At 43.8% G+C, this 20,821-nt stretch overlaps 1 protein-coding gene across 2 annotated transcripts in view; it reads right to left on the reverse strand.

The window, feature by feature from the left end:
- COLEC12 (collectin subfamily member 12) overlaps positions 1-20,821 on the reverse strand; it is a 194,929-nt gene that overhangs the window by 83,562 nt on the left and 90,546 nt on the right. The window lies entirely within an intron of this gene.

The following is a 20,821-nucleotide window of genomic DNA, read 5'->3' on the forward strand; positions in this document are numbered from 1 at the left end:
AGGTTGTCTATCAGCTATAATGCTGAATTGATCCTCTCTAAGCCACTGTAAATCCACACTATTAAGATGCCTGCATTGTATAGTTAAGTACATCATAAACCACAAGGGGAAAATGGCATATATGATAGGGAAAGTGGGGCAAAATTTTCTTTTAATCCTCTGGCAATCAATTGGTCAATCAATAAATAGTAATTAATGAGCGTTTATTGTGTGCAGAACATCAGACTAAGTACTTGGGATAGGTAGAAAACATAAGAAGCATTGGAGACGGTCGTTTCTCCTACTTATTAGAGGATCCTCAGCAAGTAAGTTGGATTTTGAAGGGTATATTTCCTTTCTACTTCATAAGCTTTCCTAAAAGGCACTTCAAGCACACATACTGCACCTTTGTACATATCTATAAATTATTATTTTTTAATGTTTGACTCCCCATCTAGACGGCAAGCTCATCCTGGGCAGGGAATGTGTCTATCAATCTGATGTACTGTACCTTCCCGCAAGCTTAATAAAGATCTCTGCACATAGTAAGGGCTCAAATATTACAGCTGATGGATTGATTGATTGATTTCAGGTGGTTCCTTTTTTAATGCCATTTGTGAAGTGCTTACTAAGTGCCAGCCACTTTACTAAGTGCAGGGGTAGACAAAAGCTAATCAGGTTAGGCACTGTCTCTTGTTCCACATGGGGCTCACCATCTTAATCCTCCATTTACAGATGTGGTAACAGATCCAGAGAAACTAAATGACTGGCTCAAGGTCACTCAGCTGACAACTGGTGGAGCCAAGATTAGAAGCCAGGTCCTTCTGACTTTAAGGCCCTTGCTATATCCACTAGGCCATGCTGCGTCACTGTCTCTCTGCTTCCTTCAGACAGTCAGAAATGTGAGAATATTTTAGTGGGTTTGGTGTGTTTTAGTGGGTTTGGTATGTTCCCGAAAACCAAGAGCTGGGAGGTTGGAGCTCAGGAACCCCAGAAGCAAGAGCGCACCCCAGAACCGAAGCTGGTGCACACTCGTGCGTCTTGCTAAGTACAAATTTAGTGCCCGAGGACACAATTGCCACTTTCACATTGTGAATCGTGGCGGACTTCATTTTCTGAAAAATGGACACTTGTGCAATGCTTTATCTCTTCTGTAACATTTACTCTAATGGAGGGTTTGTTGTTCTGTTTAAAAACCAACAATTTGGGGATATGTTTTTTACAGAAGCAGCCCAAACCATGTTATTTGACCCTCTGGGAACATGTGTTCCCAGCTTCTTGACAAATAAACTGTTCTTCCTCATTTTGCTAGGGATCACTCATCTCCACCTTCACATACTCACAGGCAGCATCAGACCTCCCAGGACCACCAGGGCAGAGGCTTTAAGCCCAATGGGGAGTTCTACCGATCTGAAAAGAGACTTTCAATAATAATGTTAATAATAATGTTGGTATTTGTTAAGCGCTTACTATGTGCTGAGCACTGTTCTAAGCGCTGGGGTAGACATAGGGGAATCAGGTTGTCCCACGTGGGGCTCACAGTCTTAATCCCCATTTTACAGATGAGGGAACTGAGGCACAGAGAAGTTAAGTGACTTGCCCACAGTCACACAGCCGCCAAGTGGCAGAGCTGGGATTCGAACTCATGAGCCCTGACTCCAAAGCCCGTGCTCTTTCCACTGAGCCACGCTGCTTCTACGTTGGTTCAATCAACCAATCAATCGAACTATCTATCCATCGTATTTACTGAGTGCTTACTGTGTGCAGAGAACTGTTCTAAGTGCTTGGGAGAGTACAGTCTAACAGAGTTGGTAGACACATTTCCTGCCACAATGAGGGTATAGCCTAGAAGGAGTTTACAGTCCAGACTTGGATACTCAGCTCAGCCCCACAGTAGTTATGCAAATATTTTATGCTCTATTACTCCTATCTGTAATCTATTTTAATGTCCGTCATTCCCTGATGTCTATAAGCTCCTAGTGGGCAGGGATCACATCTAGGCAGGGGTCATATCTACCGACTCTCTTGTACTTTCCCAAGTGCTTAGTACAGTGTTCTGTACCCAGTAAGCACTCAATAAATAACACTGATAGATTAATTGATTGATTGACTCCATCTAAACCCTGAAAATCTTCACAACCCAACCACGAACTCCTTATATACCACTACTTTCTTCAACATCCAGGGACACAAATTTGACTTTTTGAGTATCTCTGACTCTCCATGATTCTTTCTGAGAGCAATTGAAAGGGGTTTAGTCAAACCCTTTCAGCTGTTGTTTTCTTACATCTCAAACTAATATTTGTAGTTGAGTAATTCCTTATCTAAAAACTCTGGTAAAACCTCATTAATAATAATAATGATGATGATAACCTATTGTTGGGTAGGGATGGTCTCTATCTGTTGCCGAATTGTACTTTCCAAGTGCTTAGTACAGTGCTTTGCACACAGTAAGTGCTCAATAAATATGACTGAATGAATGAATAACAACAACAATAGTATTCGTTAAGCTCTCATTATGTGCCAAGCACTGTAGTAAGTGCTGCGAGTAGATACAAAATCATCAGGTCCCCCATGGGGCTCAGAGTTTGAGTAGGAGGGAAAACAGGTATTGAATCTTCACTTCCCAGATGAGGGAACTGAGGTACAGAGAAGTTAAATGATTTGCTCAAAGTCACCCAGCAAGTATGTGGTGGAGCTAGGATTAGAACTCAGGGCCTCTGACTCCCAAGCCCATGCTCCTTCCACTAGGCTATGCTTCTCATAAAATATTTGATGCCTATTCCACAGCCTTACTCAGAAGCTTAACAGCTTGTAAATTCTATAGGAAGAGGGATTGAGCTTTTTACTTCTGTAGTACTCTCCCAAGTGAATAGTACAATGTTCTGCACAGGGACGAGTGCTTAATAACTACCACTTAATATAGGGCCACTAGTGAGACAGCAAAATCCTTGTAAAATATTCTAATCTAGATCAGTGAACATTTATTTTCATATCGGCAGGGGTCCATGCCATTACTCTTGGCTCTTTATGGACTGGGCCCTGATCTCAGAATCTCAAGGCATCTGCCTCCTGGTTCTTTGACAACTACTTGTCAACTTTGCTGTTCTTGACTCGGTGGCAATAATGATGGCTCGGCCATTTGCTTGCTGGGTGACCTTGAACTAGTCTTTTCACTTCCCTGTTCCTCACTTTCTTCATGTGTAAAAATGGAGGTTAAATACCTCCTAACTCAGACTGGGAGCCCTATGTGGGACAGGGACTGTATCCAGTAGTGAGTGCCTAACAAATACCACGATTATTATTATTAGGGCTCTAGAGTGGAAAAGTCCCTCTCACGGTTGCCCCTGGAGAGTTTCCAGTCCTCTACCAGTCTCTACTATGGAAGGGAGAATCGAGCAGAAGCCTACCCTTTCCATTCCTAACTTGGGCAGTGGCTAGCACGTGGAAGGCAATCTGCTACAAGTCAAAATCACCCATGATGGGCAGCAACAGCATGGGAGAGAGTCAAGGGCAGACACTCGAGTTTATTGCATGGAAGGCGTTCACATTTTTAGCAAGGAAACTCTATGGATCTACTACCAGAATGATTGCAGATGGAGAGCGGGGCATGATAGGAGAGATGTGTCCGTAGGGTCGCTATGGGTTGGAAACGACTCAACGGCATAAGACCAAGCAAGAAAGTGGATAAGCCTGGTCCTAATAAGAAAGTTTTAAGACATTTCTAAATTTCACATCTACTGAACTGCAAACTACTTGCGGTCCCAGGGTGGAATTATCTTTAGTATGGATTCTATGCTTCCATACTGGGGGCAATGAATTTTGACAGACAAATACCTAGGGATGAAAGTGATGGGGCTATTTAAATGCCGGTGATTGGAGAGAATAAGGTCCAGCTACTTGGACAGATTCCTGACAGAACACAGTACTTATATTCATACCATAACTTATTTATATTAATGTCTGCCTTCCCCTCTAGACTGTAAGCTCCTTGAGGGCAGAGAATGGGTCTACCGACTCTACTGAGTTGTACTCTCTCAAGTGAATTTTATTTATTCATGTATTCATTCAATTGGATTTATTGAGCATTTACTGTGTGCAAAGCACTGTACTAAGTGCTTGGGCAAGTACAATACAACAACAAAACAGACACATTCCCCATCGGCAATGAGCTTACAGTCTAGAGTGAATGGGTCTACCAAGTCCATTGTATTGTATTCTCCCAGAATAAGCATTGTGGCCTAATGGATAGAGCACAGGCCTGGGAGTCTGAAGGACCTGGGTTCTAATCCTGGCTCCGCCACTTGTCTTCTGGGTGACCTTGGGCAAATCACTTCACTGTGCCTCAGTTACCTCATCTGTAAAATGGGAATTAAGACTGGGTTCCCCATGTGGATAATGGACTGTGTCCAACCTAGTTAACTTATATCTACCCCAGCACTTAGAACAATGCCTGGAACATAGTAAGTGCTTACCAAATACACAAAAAAGTGCTTAGTACAGTGGTCTGCTGACAGTAAGTGCTCAATAAATACCATCGGTTGAATGATGAGGGTGGTTGGCCCACCTTCCGGAGTGTCTTCTGTAAGAATGGATTCCTACATAATGAATATATTAGCCACTCCTCTGTGGGTGGCACAGAACTCCCAACTGATTCACAGCAGAACACTGGAAGAAATTTCCAAGAGAAGACTTTTCTTTGCCTCTGAACATGTGCATGTGCAAACGCACGCACACACACAAAGTAAATAGAGTAAAAATAAGTTAGGCATTTTTTTGGCCTTTTTTGCCACCCACAGATCTTTCTCAAAAGAAAGTTGTAGGAACTATGTAAATCTGTCCTCCAGAAATGTTCATCTCTGCTGCAGAATACAACAATTAATCATCAGCAAAATGAAGTGGCAGAAACAGATATGCGACTGAGGAAAAATGCATCTCTTTGGATGGACAAAAAGAGAAACAGCGTGGCCTAGTGGATAGAGTATGGGCCTGGGAGTCAGAGGAGCTAGGTTCTCACTCTGGCTCTGCCAATTTTTTTAAGGTATTTGTTAAGCACTTATTATGTGCCAAGCACCACGTTAAGTCTTAATCCCCATTTTACACGTGAGGTAACTGAGGCGGATCGAAGTGTCTGCTCTATGATCTTAGGCAAGTCACTTAACTTCCCTTTGCCTCAGTTTCCTTAACTGTAAAATGGGAATTCAATTCTTTCCTCCTTAGACTGTGAGCCCCAAATGGGACATGGTCAGTTTTCAACCTGATTAACTTGTGTCTACCCCAGCACTTAGAACAGTGCTTGGCACATAATAAGTGCTCAAAGAATACCATAAAAAATGATTCTGTTCCTGCTAGCAGCATCTCCACCTCCAAGTGAAGCGGAGGATTAGGTTCATTGAAGACGGCCGGCTTAGTTATTTACGGCGAAAAGGTCTGCTTGGAGACTTGAATGATCTGGTTGGGGGGACCACTTGGAAGACATCAGCTGGATAATTTGCAGCCCTTGACTTCATTTGAGCTGTGCAGATCCAACTTAGGGTGGCTTATTTTACCTATGCAGGTAGTGCCATTATAAATCAAATATTAATGCATGAAGGAAGGGTACATCCATGCACTTTATGAACTTAGGTGACTTGCTTAGATCTGGTTGCAATCTGTTTATTCTCTGAAACTGCAATAATGCCCGCGGTGTTGTTCTGTTTGTAAGGAATTGTTCTTTAGAGTTTGGGAAATGATTGCGAAATAGTCAAAAGGCAAAACATGACAACCATTCCTTAGCCTACTATTTACAGGTCATGAAAGAAATTAAAATGTGCTCTAACATTACAAAACTCCCCAGTGCCTGTTCAAATATTTAAAGCTAGTATCATTCTGGTAGCAATTTAGATTGAATTGGCATTTAGTCTTCTAAATTATGGCATTTCTCACAAAATTTTGTTTCTTTCCACAAGAAGGCTATGCAAAGGGCATAATGAAGCCACCCTGGAATCTAGACAAGCCAGTCCTATCCATTCCTCATTCCTACCAACTGAAAGGGTTTGGACAGGTTGGTTAAAAAGAGAAAAACTGGGAATTGAAATATTTTCATGAATGAAAATACTTTGGTATATTTTCTCCAAAGCATGAGAGTTTCTTCCTCGAATCCACTTCAGTGTCTCTACCCTCTTTAGTTCAGTGAAATAAAATTTCTCTGCTTTCCTTGTTTTCAGTGTTCCTTTTTGGTACAAAGGCACTCTTACTTCCTTACGTTGCCCTGAGCCATAATAATAATGATAATAATAATTACGGTACTTGTTAAGCACTCGCTTTGTGCCTGGCACCATACTAAGCACTGGGGGAGATACGTGCTGATCAGGTTGGACACTGACTCTCTCCGATGTGAGGCTCACAGTCTCAATCCCCATTTTAGACATAACTGAGGCACAGAGAAATGAGGTGCATTGCCGAAGGTCACACAGCAGACATGTGCCAGAGACGGGATTAGAACCCAGGTCCTTCTGACTCCCAGGCCTGTGCTCTATCACTAGGCCAACCTGCAGAGGCCCCAAGGAAGCTTCTCCTTCTTCTACCTCAGTTTACTCCTCTCCTACTACAGCCTAGCCTGCATGCTTCACTCCTCTAATGCTAACCTTCGCACTGTACCTTGATCTTCTCTTTCCTCTCACCTCTCACCCATGTCCTGCCTCTGGCCTGGAACACCCTCCCTCCTCGTATCCGAGAGACAGTGACTCTCCCCCTCTTCAGAGCCTTATCGAAGGTATAACTCCTCCGAGAGGCCTTTCTTGACTAAGCCCTCCTTTCTTCTTCTCCCACTCCCTTCTGCCATCCTGACTTACTCCCTTCATTCATCCTCCTTCCCAGCCCCACAACACATCTCTACATATTTGTGATTTATTTATTTATATTAATGTCTGTCATCCCCTCTAGACTGCAAGCTTGTTGTGGGCAGGGAATGTGCTTGTTTATTGTTACATTGTACTCTCTCAAGCACTTAGTTCAGTGCTTTGCACACAGTAAGCACTCAATGAATACTATTGAATGAGTGAACGATGACTTCAGAGTGAGACTTCACTAATAAAAAGCAGTAGGTCTAAGATATCAAAAGGGGAAATCTCGGCTATCATCAGAACCAATTAGTCAATTTGAAGTTCATTTGACCAAAAGAAACAAGGGTGGATTAAGTTTTGGGCATTCTCCTTTTGTTTTCCCTCAAGTGAGACCCACCAGTCTATCTGAGAGAAATTCCAGTACATCTGCACATTATGAGATTTCTCCACAATATCTGAACCATTCTGAATGCCGCCCAGAGGAAGGCTTCTACCTGGATATGTATGTCAGAGGTCAAGGAGGTATATCGCTGGAGAAAAAGGAATTTGTTTCTGTGTAGCTGAGAGAAACAGGAAAGCGACTCAGCATTTCCAACTAATCATGTAATAACTTGGGAAGATTCCATTTAATTGCCTGTCATGGTGCCATATGAAACTGATTACATTGTAATTCTTTTCCTCTTCTCCCTGGAGCAGTCAGTGCACGATAAAAGAGCCTATATGTGCCTATGAATATAGACATGGCCATATATCAGTCATGTGAATTAGTCTCCCAGGACTCGAGATAAGTGTAACTGTGGAAAAATGTAACATTCGTAAAAAAAAACTAAAACTGATCCAAAGCACTAGCCTGTACTTTACACTGGGTGTTCACTGCCATTGCACGCATCATCCCTACTGAATGCGGGCAAAAAAACGTGGGCTGGAAAAGGACTTCTTAAAGCCCTTTGAGAGACAGAAGAATTTGTCCGCATCCACTTTCCTCTACCCCCAAAGGCGAAGGTGTTAGGTCAGACACAGAAAAACTCACAACTGACATTTCACAAGTATTAACGACGAGTATTGACTGTTTCTCATTACGCTTCTCAAATGATTCCAAACAGGAGAGACAAGCGATGAGCAGCTTTGGGTGAGATATTTATCATTCCCTGGTCATCCTAGGTGGTAGAAACATAAAACATGACTCTAACAGGACTTTCTGATGTGAAGGGGAGTAGGAAAATAAAGATGGGGCAGGTCAGAGGTCGGGAAAGGGATGTAATGGGAGAGTGGTTGCAGCGATTGCTATGAGTTATGGAGTTCTTTGAGGGCTCACTCAATCTTTCCGTTAATTGTCTTGTTATTATGTCCTGGAGGAATTCCCACGATTCATGGAAAGCAGCTTCTGTGCCTCCTCTGTAGCCGGTAATCTTTTCCATTTTGAGGATGGAGACAATTTGGGGTTTTCATTCAGAGGTTCAGTCTTTGGGGTTGTTCCAGTTCAAGTTAGCTTCCTCACTGCCAACACTGTCAAGATGCATCTCCTCAGAGGTTGTGGGGACGCTAGCTTGGTGTTATCGAACAGCGTGGCTTCGGGGATACGCCACGGGACTGGGAGTCAGAAGCACCTGGGTTCTAATGCCGCCTCCGCCACGAGCCTGCTGGGTGACTTTGGGCAAGTCACTTCACTTCTCTGTGCCTCTGTTTACTTGTCTGTAAAATGGGGATTAAGATTGTGAGCTCCATGTGGGAGAGGGATTACTTGTATCTACCCCAGTGCTTAGAACAGTGCTTGGCACACAGTAAGCCCTCAACAAATTCCTTTATTTATTATTATTATTACTAATGGTAATAACTGTGATATTTGTGAAGGAGATACTTTATACCAAACGCTGTGCTACCACTAGAGAATCTACAATCATCATCTACAATTCTGTCCAGCCCAGAAGAAGGGACTTCCAAAACCAACCTTTGGAGAAATTTAGTCGCCAGATTCAGAATTAGAGTGCCCAGAGGTCTCTGAATCCAGCTGTCTTTTCTTAGATCCTATCTCTTCTCTTACTCCCTTCTTGTTTCTCTCTCATTAGCTACACGGAATCTCAAACACACGCAAGGTTTCTGGATGTGCTTGACACACGTAGTACCTCTCAGAATTTCCTTCTCGAGAGTTTGGGTTTTGTGTGCTTCAGATTGCCAGATTCGCTAATTCCTCTTCCATAGAAACCATGCCGTCTAGTGGAGTTCAGCTTCCTCATGGTGATTCATTATTTCTTTGAAATGTTTCCCCGGCTCGCCCTCCCTGCGGTTGCCCCATTTCAGTTCAGCTAACAGGGCCAGCTTCAGATGGTGAAGGAGGAAAACAACCGCTCCCTGGCACCACGTGACAAGGGCCTCAGCGTGCTTCTGGACCTGCCCAAAATGGCTTCCGCTTTAGACATTCAGGTTGGAGTCCAAACCACACTTATCAAGATGGCCCAGACCATGGCATGGCGTCTAAACTGCCCCCTCTCCTTCTGCCACATGTGCAGAAGCCATTTAGAGTTTTGTTTCTACATGGCTCATCTGCTTCCCTGAGAAATAAAGGGTTCTTTGAAAATCATCTGAATTTGTCTTTCATTTAAGTGGCAGGGTGTGTTTCCTTCTTTTTTTAAATGATATTTGTTAAGCACTTACTATGTGCCAGACACTGTACCAAACACTGGAGTAGATACCAGGTGAAGTCCCGGACCCACATGGGGCACACAGTCTTTATCTCCATTTTACAGATGAGGTAACAGATGCACAGAGAAGTTTAGTGATTTACCCAAGGTCACACAGCAGGCAGTGGCAGAACCAGGATTAGAATCCAGAACCCGCTGCCCATGCTCAATCAGTTAGGCCATGCTGTGTCTCTTAGACCCTTCTCCCCTCCTATTTCTCTGGGTTCCGGTGGTGGCAGGGTACAACTTAATAATATCGATAATAATAATAATTGTGGCATTTAAGTGCTTACTCTGTACCAGGTACTGTACTAAGTGCTGGGGCGGGTATAGGAAATTGGGTTGGACACAGTCCCTGTCCCACGTGGGTCTCACAGTGTCAATCCCCATTTTACAGATGTGGGAACTGAGGTACAGAAGTGAAGTCACTTGCCCAAGGCCACACAGCCGTCAAGTGGCAGAGCCAGGATTGGAACCCATGATCCTCTGACTCCCAGGCCCATGCTCTATCCACTACACCATGGTGCTTCTAGGTGGAGCTTCCTCATTCGGGGCCGGGCTATCAGATGTTTGTGGAAGACAGCTAGGTGGCTCAGTATCAACTCTCCCCTCTCAGGGGGTCCAGAAGCCCACAGGGTGGGACCTTGGAGCCCGACAATCCTGAACTTCCTGCTTCTGCCTGGCACAGCAGCAGCAGAGCAAGACGGTTAAGGAGAGTGGGCGGCTTGTGAGTTGTTCATTTCCAGGGAGCAGGGGCTGGAAGAGTCCTGGGTCCCTCATATGGGGTGGACTGGGCAAACTGAGGCTGGGGAGAAAGTGGAGCTGCCTATAAGACCTTCTGATAGCATTTGGTACAAATATCTGCTTCACAAATATCATAATTACTACCATTAGTAATAATAATGATAATGGTACTTGTTGAGCGCTTACTGTGTGCCAAGCACTGTTATAAGAAATGGGGTAGGTACAAGTTATCCCTGTCCCACATGAGATGAGAAGCAGCTGTGGCTCAGTGGAAAGAGCCCGGACTTGGGAGTCAGAGGTCATGGGTCCTAATCCCGGCTCCGCCGCTTGTCAGCTATGTGACTGTGGGCAAGTCACTTCACTTCTCCGTGCCTCAGTTACCTCATCTGTAAAATGGGGATTAAGACTGTCAGCCCCACGTGGGACAACCTGATCACCCTGTATGCCCCCCGGCGCTTAGAACGGTGCTTTGCACACAGTAAGCACTTAACAAATGCCACATGGGGCTCACACTCTTAATCCCCATTTTACAGGTGCTGAAGTCACCCGTCCTGGCTCTTTAGTTATTATTATTACTACTACTACTAATGATTATGGTACTTGTTAAGTGGTTACTACGTGCCAAGCAGTGTTTTAAGTGCAGGGGTAGATACAAGTTAATCAGGTTAGAAACCGTCCTTGTCGCACATGTGGTTCACAGTCTAAGTTGGAGGGAGTAGGAACGAATCCCCGGTTCACAAATGAGGTAGCTGAGACACAGAGAAGTGAAGTGGTCCCATAGCAGACATGTGGCATAGTCAGGATTAGAATCCAGGTCCTCTGGTTCCCAGGCTGGTGCTTGTTCCACTAAGCCATGCTGTTTCTCTTTGCAGAGGGTCCCTGGGTGGGGAAGGGAAATTCTAGACAACAACCTCCACCACAAGTCATTGAGCCCCAAAGTCCACTGTCCCTGTGGCCTGGGTTCCCTTGAATCCCATTTGGGAGGAGAGGGAAAAGTAGGGTGAGGGAGGGACCAGTGAGCAGCAGGGAGCAGAGGGAAGAAGTGGAGCACGGCCTAGTGAACAGTGTATGAGCCTGGGAGTCAAAAGGTCCTGGGTTCTAATCCTGGATCTGCCACTTGTCTGCTGTGTGACCTAGGTCATATCACTTCACTTCTGTGTACTTCTGCGTTCCCTCATCTGTAAAATGGGGATTAAGACTGTGAGCCCCATATGGAAGAGGGACTATGTCCAAACCTGTGGCTAGAGAAGCAGTGTGGCTTCGTGGAAAGAGCCTGGGCTTGGGAGTCAGAGGTTGTGGGTTCTAATCCTGCCTCCGCCATTTGTCAGCTGTTTGACTTCGGGTAAATCACTTCATTTCTCTCTGCCTCAGTTACCTCATCTGTAAAATGGAGATCAAGACTGTGAGCCCTAATTGGGACAACCTGACAACCTGATAATCTATCCCAGTGCTTAGAACAGTGCGTGGCACATAGTAAGTGCTTAATGAATACCAACATTATTATATTATCTCACCCAGTGCTTAGTAAAGTGCCTAGCACATAGAAAGCGCTTAACAAATACTATAAAAAAAAACCCAGTGGAGAGGAGCAGGCTGCTGGCTTGAATCAGGACTTCAGTTTTCCTGCAGATTTGACATGTAACATCTAATGCAGGTATAGCCACAACCTGAAATGAATAGGCATTTGACTACAATTTATGAAATACCATTTCCAAAAATGAGATTACAGCCCATAAAAATTTCAGAACATGGAAAGAACTGCAGAAAATCCTGTTTTGCTGGCTAGAATCCACTAGGGATTACTGGAAATGACTGCTAACTCTGATTATTTCTCAGTACTGCCTGGACACTGAAAAGGATAATCCTATAAAAGAATGCAGTGGGGTTACAGGATCATGCAAGACACTGTTTCTCTTTGACTGAAAACTGAAGGATCTCTGATAACTTCAGAGAGAAGCCCCCAGTCTCGCAAGCCCTCAACCATGGCATTTTCCTTGATTCGACTCCTTCATTCAATGTATCTGCTCAGTCTATCACTAAATCCTGGCAGTTCTGCCTTCACGAGATCTCTAGAATCCCTCCTTTCTGCTCCATACAAACTTCTACCATGCTGATCCATGCACTTATATCCCACATCTTATACTGCCTCAGCCTCCTTACTGACCTCCCTGCCTCCTGTCTCTCCCCATTCCAGTCCATACTTCATTCTGCTGCCCAGATCCTTTTTCTAAAAAGAAAAAAAAACCTTTCAGTTCTCATCTCCCTACTCCTCAAAGACCTCCAGTGGCTGCCCGTCCTTCTCTGCATCAACAGAAGCTTCTTACCATTGGCTTTAAAGCACTCCATCACCACTCTCCCTTTGACTTTATCTTACTGATCTTCTAGTAGTACTAATAATTGTAGTATTTGTTAATTGTTTACTATGTGCCAGGCACTGTACTAAGCAAAGGGGTGGATAAAAGCAAATCAAGCTAGACCCAGTCTCTGTCTCTTGTGAGGCTCACAGTCCCAATCCCCATTTTACAGATGAGGTAACTGAGGTCTAGAGAAGTAATTTACTTGCCCAAGGTCACACAGCAGAGAAGTGACAGAGCCAAAATTAGAATCCACGACCTTCTGACTCCCAGGCCTGTGCTCTAGCCACTATGTCATACTGCTTAACTAACCCTAACTAACCCTCTAATGTCAACCTATTTTCTTACATTGATAAATAATATGAATAATAATAATGATGGTATTTGTTAAGTGCTTACTATGTTTCAAGCACTGTTTTAAGCACTGGGAGCGATACAAGCTAATCAGGTTGGACAGAGTCCCTGTCCCATTTTACAGATGAGTTAACTGAAGCATGAGAAGTGAAGTGACTTGCTCAAGGTCACACAGCAGACAAGTAGCGGAGCTGGGATTAGAACCCAGGTCCTTCTGATACCCAAGCCTGTGCTCTTTCCACTAGACCACACTGCTTCTCAATAAGGGGTTTCCTTATTGGCAGGGCCCGGATGAGGGCGGGTGGGAATAAGGGGAAATGGAAGGACCAACCTGGACACTGTCACTGGGAATACACATTGTCCTTTCATGGGAAAATCCCACCCCTGGTCAATGGAGTGATGGCTTGAGGAGGAAGACTCGCTCAAGGAGACTCTAAGCTCGATGTGGGTGGGGAACGTGACTGCCAACCCTGTCCAAGTGTACCCTCCCAATTGCTTAGTACATTGCTCTGCACACAGTAAATGCTTGAAAAATACCATTTATGATGATGAGGAGGAAATAAGAGTAGAAAACAGTATTAGAAACAAGGGCAGGAAAAACGGGCTTTGTCTTTTAACAAACAATTGAGACTTCTTGTGTGGAACTTGGCTTCTAGACAAACACACTTCCAAATTCTAAATATTCAAGGGATTTATGATTCATATGTGAATAATTCACATCAGGAGAAACCAAATGGTATAACGGTCATGAACAATGTAAGCATACATATCACTTTGTCTTGATGTGTTAGCATTTAGTGTTCTTAGCAAAAGTTGGATGATTTCATATTATTTTATTTTCCTAGGAGGGTGAGCTTGATTTTCTCCAAGAATTTGCACAGCCCTTGTTCAGATAAAAGCAGCATGGCCTAGTGGATAGAGAAGGGGTATGGGAATCAGAAGGACCTGGGTTCTAATCCCAGTTCTGCCACTGTCTGCTTTGTGACCCTGGGCAAGTCACTTTACTTCTTTGGGCCTCAGTTTCCTCATTTGTAAAATGGAGATTAAGACTGTGAGCCCCATGTGGGACAAGGACTGTGTCCAACACAATTTGTTTCTATCCACCCCAGGGCTTAGTACAGTGCCTGGCACCTAGTAAGCACTTAAATGCCTTAAAAAAAAAAGACTGGGAAGAGAAACAAAGTTAACCATTCCCTTTCTTATCCTCTTGCAGGCCGCCCATGTTCAATCTGGTTTATTCTCTCCTGGAGGAGCAGAAAGCAGACAAGAGCATTTCAAAAGAATGTAGGAGTGATAAGGTCATGTAATTGAAGAAATTACATGTCTGATTTTCTATGCCTTTAATTTAGGAAGTTAGTGGTTTTAATCACCTCCTTACACAACTTTAAGAAGTACCCAAAAGTCTGGGCATCAACCACATTTAAAAAGAACACTGCCACCCGCACTGTGGATAAGTGGCCCTTTATCTCACTTTGCAGAAGCACTTAAAGGTTCCGGCAGTAGATTTGCACCGACAGGGCTCTCATCTGGAAATTCTTTGGGATCCTGTGCGTTCAGACGGAATTCTTCCTGCGGTCAGTGAAATCAAGGGAACGACCCAATCGACTTTCCAGAAAATGCCCAAGGAGAAAGGCAGAGTGACTATGTTTCCTGTATCCATTGGCCTCCTTTCCTCTGGGCAAGCCGTTCTTGAGGACTTTGCTACTTCGCCTCTCTTCAAGAGTCCCTGACGCCATCAATTGTTAGAGTAAAAGTGGCCACTAAGAGATTTTAAAGGACACCAGAGACAGTCTGATAAGAAGAGCCTGAAGTTGGCCTGAAATTATCTTCCTCTTTGATCTCCCTTATTATCTTCTTTTCCTCTTAAATCTCCTCTTCCAGGAAGCTGCTCTTGTTTAACCCTTTCCACTTCAACATCCGACAGCACAGTTTCGGACCCACACTCCGCTCTCCTGAAATTGTTCTATCCATAAGGATTGTCCACCTTTCTAACTTGCCTCCCCATGACCTTGTGTAATCCGTGAAGGCAAGCTTGGTGTATTTAATACATCCACCCAGTGACTAATAAGTTTAGTGCTTCTTACAAGCATTCAAAAAATTTTCAGAGGCTGACAGACTGCAATAATAATAATAATGATGGCATTTGTTAAGCACCTACTATGTGCCAAGCACTGTTCTAAGTGCTGGGGGGATACAAGGTAATCAGGTTGTCCCACCTGGGGCTCACAGACTTATTTCCCTATTTTACAGATGAGGTACCTGAGGCACCGAGAAGTTAAGTGACTTGCCCAGAGTCACACAGCTGACAAGTGGAGGAGCCAAGAATAGAACCCACAGTCTCTGACTCCCAAGCCCATGCTCCTTCCACTGAGCCATGCTGCTTCTCAAGAAAATACTCTCTAGCCTGCCTGGTACCCTAAAAACTACCGTACCGGAATTCTGCAGAATTAGGGTATTCCCAGGTATGGGCTAAAATTAGTGACTCACACAACCTTGGTTTAAGCTATATATCTCTCATGGCTTTAGGGAATTCAGGAGCATCAGAGATGATGATCTTGGGGGTGATTTATTGAGAATTTTCCTGGAGTCATACAATGGTTGGGGCCCCTTTCCAATACTGCCTCCATTCATTAAAACCTGAAAGCACAAAATTTGTTCTTCTTGACCTCTCCTTTCCAACACCATCAATAACATAGTGTTAATTTATTAATTTGTTAACAACTAATTCATTCATCTCCCCCTTTAAGCACCACAACCCTTATGTACCTATCTGTAATTTATTTGTATGAATGTCTGTCTCCCCTGCTAGACTGCAAGCTCACTGTGGGCAGGGAGTCTGTCTATTTATTATTACACTGTGTTCTCCCAAGCATTTAGTTCAGTGCTCTGCACATAGTAAGCGCTCAATAAATATGGCTGAATGAAATTAACAGCATATATTGAGAGCTTTACTGCATACTGATCACTGTACTCTTCAACCGCTCTCATTTAAACACCTAGTTTTGCCAAAATGCTTTATTCCATGTTTGACTTTCTCTTCTCAAATGCAAGCACCTAAAGGTTAAATGCCACATCATTTTGGAATCATTTGGGTATAGCAATGTGGAAAGCAACATGACCTAGTGGAAAGAGCATGGGCCTGGGAGTCAGGGGACCTGGATTCTAATCCCGGCTCAGTCGGTCGCCTGCGGTCGGATTTTGGGCAAGTTGCCTAACTTCTCTGTGCTTCAGTTTCCTCAGCTGTAAAATGGGGATTCAAACTTGTTCTCCCTCCTTCTTGGATTGTGAACCCCATGTGGAACAGAGACTATGTCTACCATGATTAACTTGTATCTATTCCAGAGCTTAGAACAGTGTTTAACACATAAGTGCTTAACAAGTACCACAGATGTGTAATAAATAAATAATATAATGCCTAGTAGAGAGCCTGCATAATGAAGGTGGTCAGTGTACGGGTCAGAATACGGTTGGTCGATCGGGAAGGGGAAAAGAGTTTTTGAAAACCCATCATTCTGAATTTGTTTTGGCTCTTCTTCCGCTTTCATTCACCTCTGAGTCAGTTCTGCTTGGCAGTGGGGAAGTGATGTGGTGCACAGGCCTGAAGTGGGTGGAGTAGATGTTTGGTACCCCTGGGCCTACTGGGTAGGAGATAATTACCCAGGCTGAACATCTCCACAGCTAATCTGGGTGCAATTTTCCACCACATCACTTCCTCTTGGTCACTAGTGGCTAAAACCCCCACAAATTTGGGCTCCCCGTTTTTTGGCTTTCCCCCCACAATTTAGCGAGAACTGAAAGTAGCCTTGGTGTACTATCTGGAGTCCAGATGGGTATTTATAGCACTGCAACTAGGTTTGGCGATTCACTCTGGTTTTCTTCCTACCTGTTTTCTTTGGTGGTGAAAGGTTTCATTCCAAACTGCACATTACTGGGTGGGAAGCCAAAGCTCGCTTATAAATTACACTGATGGAGTAACTCAGTGACTTGACCTCAAAGTGACTTCCTTTGCCTTCCTCCCATCATCCCAATCCATCCAGGCTGCAGAAATTATTTTTGCGGACCTGTGCTTAGAATCTGCCACTCTATTTGCCTCCCTTGATTTAGAGGAGGAATACAGAGACTGTACCTAGGCTAAGTCCTCACCCACACTCCCGTACTCCTTTCAACATCCATCCTCATGTCAACGGTAAACAACGTTTAATTTAGGAATGGAGAAATGTGATCTTTGCTTTTTTGCCCCTCACTGCTATGAAATTCCAGGCTTTTATGCTCAGGAAGCACCGTGTTGACTTTGGCTTCTCCATGGGTTAAAAATCTTGTTTAAATGTTGCAGTCTCTGAATACTCTTTGAGGTTTCTCTGTGTTGTTTTATAGAAAGGCTTCTGCCTGATTATTTACAGATGCTGTCTCTGAGAAAGCCGAAAATAGTCCCTCTCCTAACTCGAAGATTTGGACTCCGTCCTCAATAATTTCTGGAGTAACAGGGGGACGAGGAGCTCAGGGCAAAGGCCTGCCTCGTGGTCCCAAGCCCCTCATGATTTCTGTTGGCCACCGCCAGTCCTGAGGGTCTGTTGCCCAATGCCAGCCAAGAAGGCGCCCGTATTTATGTATCTATAATTTATTTATATTGTCTGTTTATTTATATTAATGTCTGTCTCCCTGTCTAGACTGCAATCTCATTGTGGGCAGGGATTGTGTCTGTTTATTGTTGTATTGTACTCTCCCAAGCGCTTAGTACAGTGCTCTGCACACAGTAAGCACTCTATAAATACGACTGAACGAATGAATGAAGGCGGTTGGACTATGAGACCACTAGGTACCCTACGAGACCACTAGGTACCCTAGCATTTGGCTCCCCCCAACTTTGTAGCCCACAAAGCCTTTCCTTATGGCTAGAGCCCAGGGTGGCCATGCATCTGGTTTTATTCTGGATAGTCCAGTTTTCAGCAGGTTTATCAGATACAGGACTAGGTGTTTTTAAGACTGGAATTTTAATTTTAAGCTCCCATCCTCCCTCTGCCTCAACTCCTACTGCAAAGTCCAGGTGGTTAGGGTCCCTCTGTGTTCACAGGGACTTGCAAAGGGAACACAAAGACTACAGATCAAGGGTGTATGGGTGTGGTGTGGTGTGGTGTCGGGGGGCTGTTAGAAGTCAGAGAAGCAGCATGTCCCAGTGGAAAGAACACGGACCTGGGAGCTAGAGGAACAGGGTTCTAATCCTGGCTCTTGCCACCTGCCTTCTGAGTGACTTTGGGTAAGTCTCATAACCTCTGGTTTCCTCAATTTCCTCATCTGTAAAATGGGGATTCAATATCTGTTCTCCCTTCAGCTACCCCAACTCCCTCAGAGAAGTCATTCACATAGCTTCAACTATTATCTCGATGTGGATGATACCCAAATCTACATCTCCAGCCATGATTTCTCTCCCTCTCTGCAGTCTCACATTTTCCTCCTGCCTTCAAGATGTAGCTACTTGGATGTCCTGCTTTCACTTCAAAACTTAACATGTCCAAAAAGAACTCCTTATCTTCCTACCCAAACTCTGCCCTCGCCCTGACTTTCCCACTACTGTGGTCAGCACCACCATCCCTCCTGTCTCACAAACCCATAAGCCTGATATTATCCTTGACTCCTTGCTCTCATTCAACCCACATATTAAATCTTTCACTAGATCCTGTCAGTTCAATCTCCACAACATGGCAAAAATTTGTCCTTTCCTCTCCATCCAAACTGCTACTAAGTTAATCCAAGCATTTATCCTGTGACTCCCACTTTGATTACTGTATCAGTCTCCTTGCTGACCACCCAGCTTTCTGTCTCTCCCCACTCCAGTCTATACCTCTTCCTGCTGCCTGTATCATTTTTCTACAAAAATTTTCAGCCCATGTTTCCTCATTCCTCAAGAACCTCCAGTGGTTATCCATCCACCTCCACATCAAACAAAAACTCCTTATCTTTGGGTTTAAAGTATTCAATTACCTTGCTCCCCACAACTTCACATGACTACTCTCCTACTACAACCCAGCCCACACACTTCTTTCCTGTAATGCCAACTAATGTTTCTTCTTGATCTTTTCTATCTCTCTGCCAACCTCTCACCCACAACCTGCCTCTAGCCTGGAATGCCCTCCCTCTTCATATCCAACAGACGATGACTCTCCCCCACTTCAAAGCTTTATTGAAGGCACAACTCCTCCAAGAGGCCTTCCCTGATTAAACCCTCTTTTAGTTTTCTTCCACTCCCTTCTGTATCACCCTGATGTGTTTTGTTCCCTTTACTTATCCCCACAACCAGCCCCATAGCACTTATGTACTTATCTGAAATTTCTTTATGAATATTAATGTCTGTCTTCCCCTCTAGATGATAAGCTGTGACTATTATATTGTTATATTACACTCCCTCAAGTGCTTATTACAGTGCTGTACATATAATAAGCACTCAATAAATTCGACTGATTGATTGATGCTTAGACAGTGAGCCCAATCTTGCACCTATCCCAGTGTTTAGTAAAGTGCTTGGCACATAGAAAGCGTTTAACAAACATCAGCATTATTATTATTAGGTTAGCTAGGGAAATATTCTGGGTTCAAATAGACATCTGTAAAATGTTCCGTATGTCATCATAATGCACATCACACTGTGTGCACTTGGGTGACTGGAATCCACAAATTTCATTACTGGCCACCCTACTGGAGGACTTCTCTTTCTTTCTTGGATATAGCCAACTAATGATAATAAATAAATAATGATATGTGACAAGTACTCCACTAGTACTGGGATAGACACAAGATAATTATGTCCCACATGGGGCTCACAGTGTAAGTACAGGGGAGAGCATGTATTGCATCCTCATTTTGCAGATGAGGGAACTAAGGCACAGAGAAATAAGTGATTGCCCAAGGTCACATGGCAGATAAGTGGCTGAGCTGGGATTGGAACCCAGGTCCTCTGACTCCCAGGCCCATTCTCTTTCCACTAGGCTTATCTAAGGCTACTTAGGGCCCCTTAACCCTGCCCCTGTTCAGTCAATCAATCAATCATATTTATTGAGCGCTTACTGTGTGCAGAGCACTGTACAATAAATCAATGTTTGGGGACACATTCCCTGCCTACAAGGAGCTTATAGACTAAAGCTACAATCTACAATTTATTCCTTCAGTCTGTTTCAGGGAAGGTATCTATGTACAGCCACCTGCCTTGAGGCCTCTTCCTCTGAACTCTGCATGAGAGATGGATGATTAGAATAATATTAATGATAATAATCATGATTGATTAATTTATTGTTTGCTGCATGCCAAGCACTGTGCTAAGGGCTAGGGAGATATAAGACACAGTCCCTGCTCCACATGGGAATCACAGTCTAAAGGAGAAAGAGAACAGGTGTTTAGCCCCTATTTTAGATGAGAAAATTGAGGCCCAGAGAAGTTAAGTGACTTTCTCATGGTCACACAGAAAGCAAGTGGTGGAGCTGGGATTAGAATGCAGGTCTCTTGACTCCCATGGATAACTCTCCTGTTACTATCTCTAGCAGAAACTCTTCAGTCTTCCTCTTGGCTGAACAAATATATCCATTAGGAAGATCTTCCTCCTATTCAAACTAAATCTCCCATCCTGAAATTCAAGAAAAATTTGGAAAAACAGCTCTTCAAAACCTTTGATATACTAATTCTCTAGATCACAGAAGAAGGTTATTAGATCACTCCTTTGTCTTTGTGACTCCAGGTTAAACCCCATTCCTCTAATCTTCTAGTCCCAACTCAATCACTTGCCTGTTGTATGATCTTGGGCAAGTTACTTAGCTTCTCTAAATGTATCTAATATAGTAGGTCCAGGTTTTAGGGCCGAATATGAGATTGGACGCCATTACAACTTTATAAACTTTCAGTT

Source organism: Ornithorhynchus anatinus, chromosome 5 (genome assembly GCF_004115215.2).
Source record: "Ornithorhynchus anatinus isolate Pmale09 chromosome 5, mOrnAna1.pri.v4, whole genome shotgun sequence".
Classification (NCBI taxonomy): Eukaryota; Metazoa; Chordata; class Mammalia; order Monotremata; family Ornithorhynchidae; genus Ornithorhynchus; species Ornithorhynchus anatinus.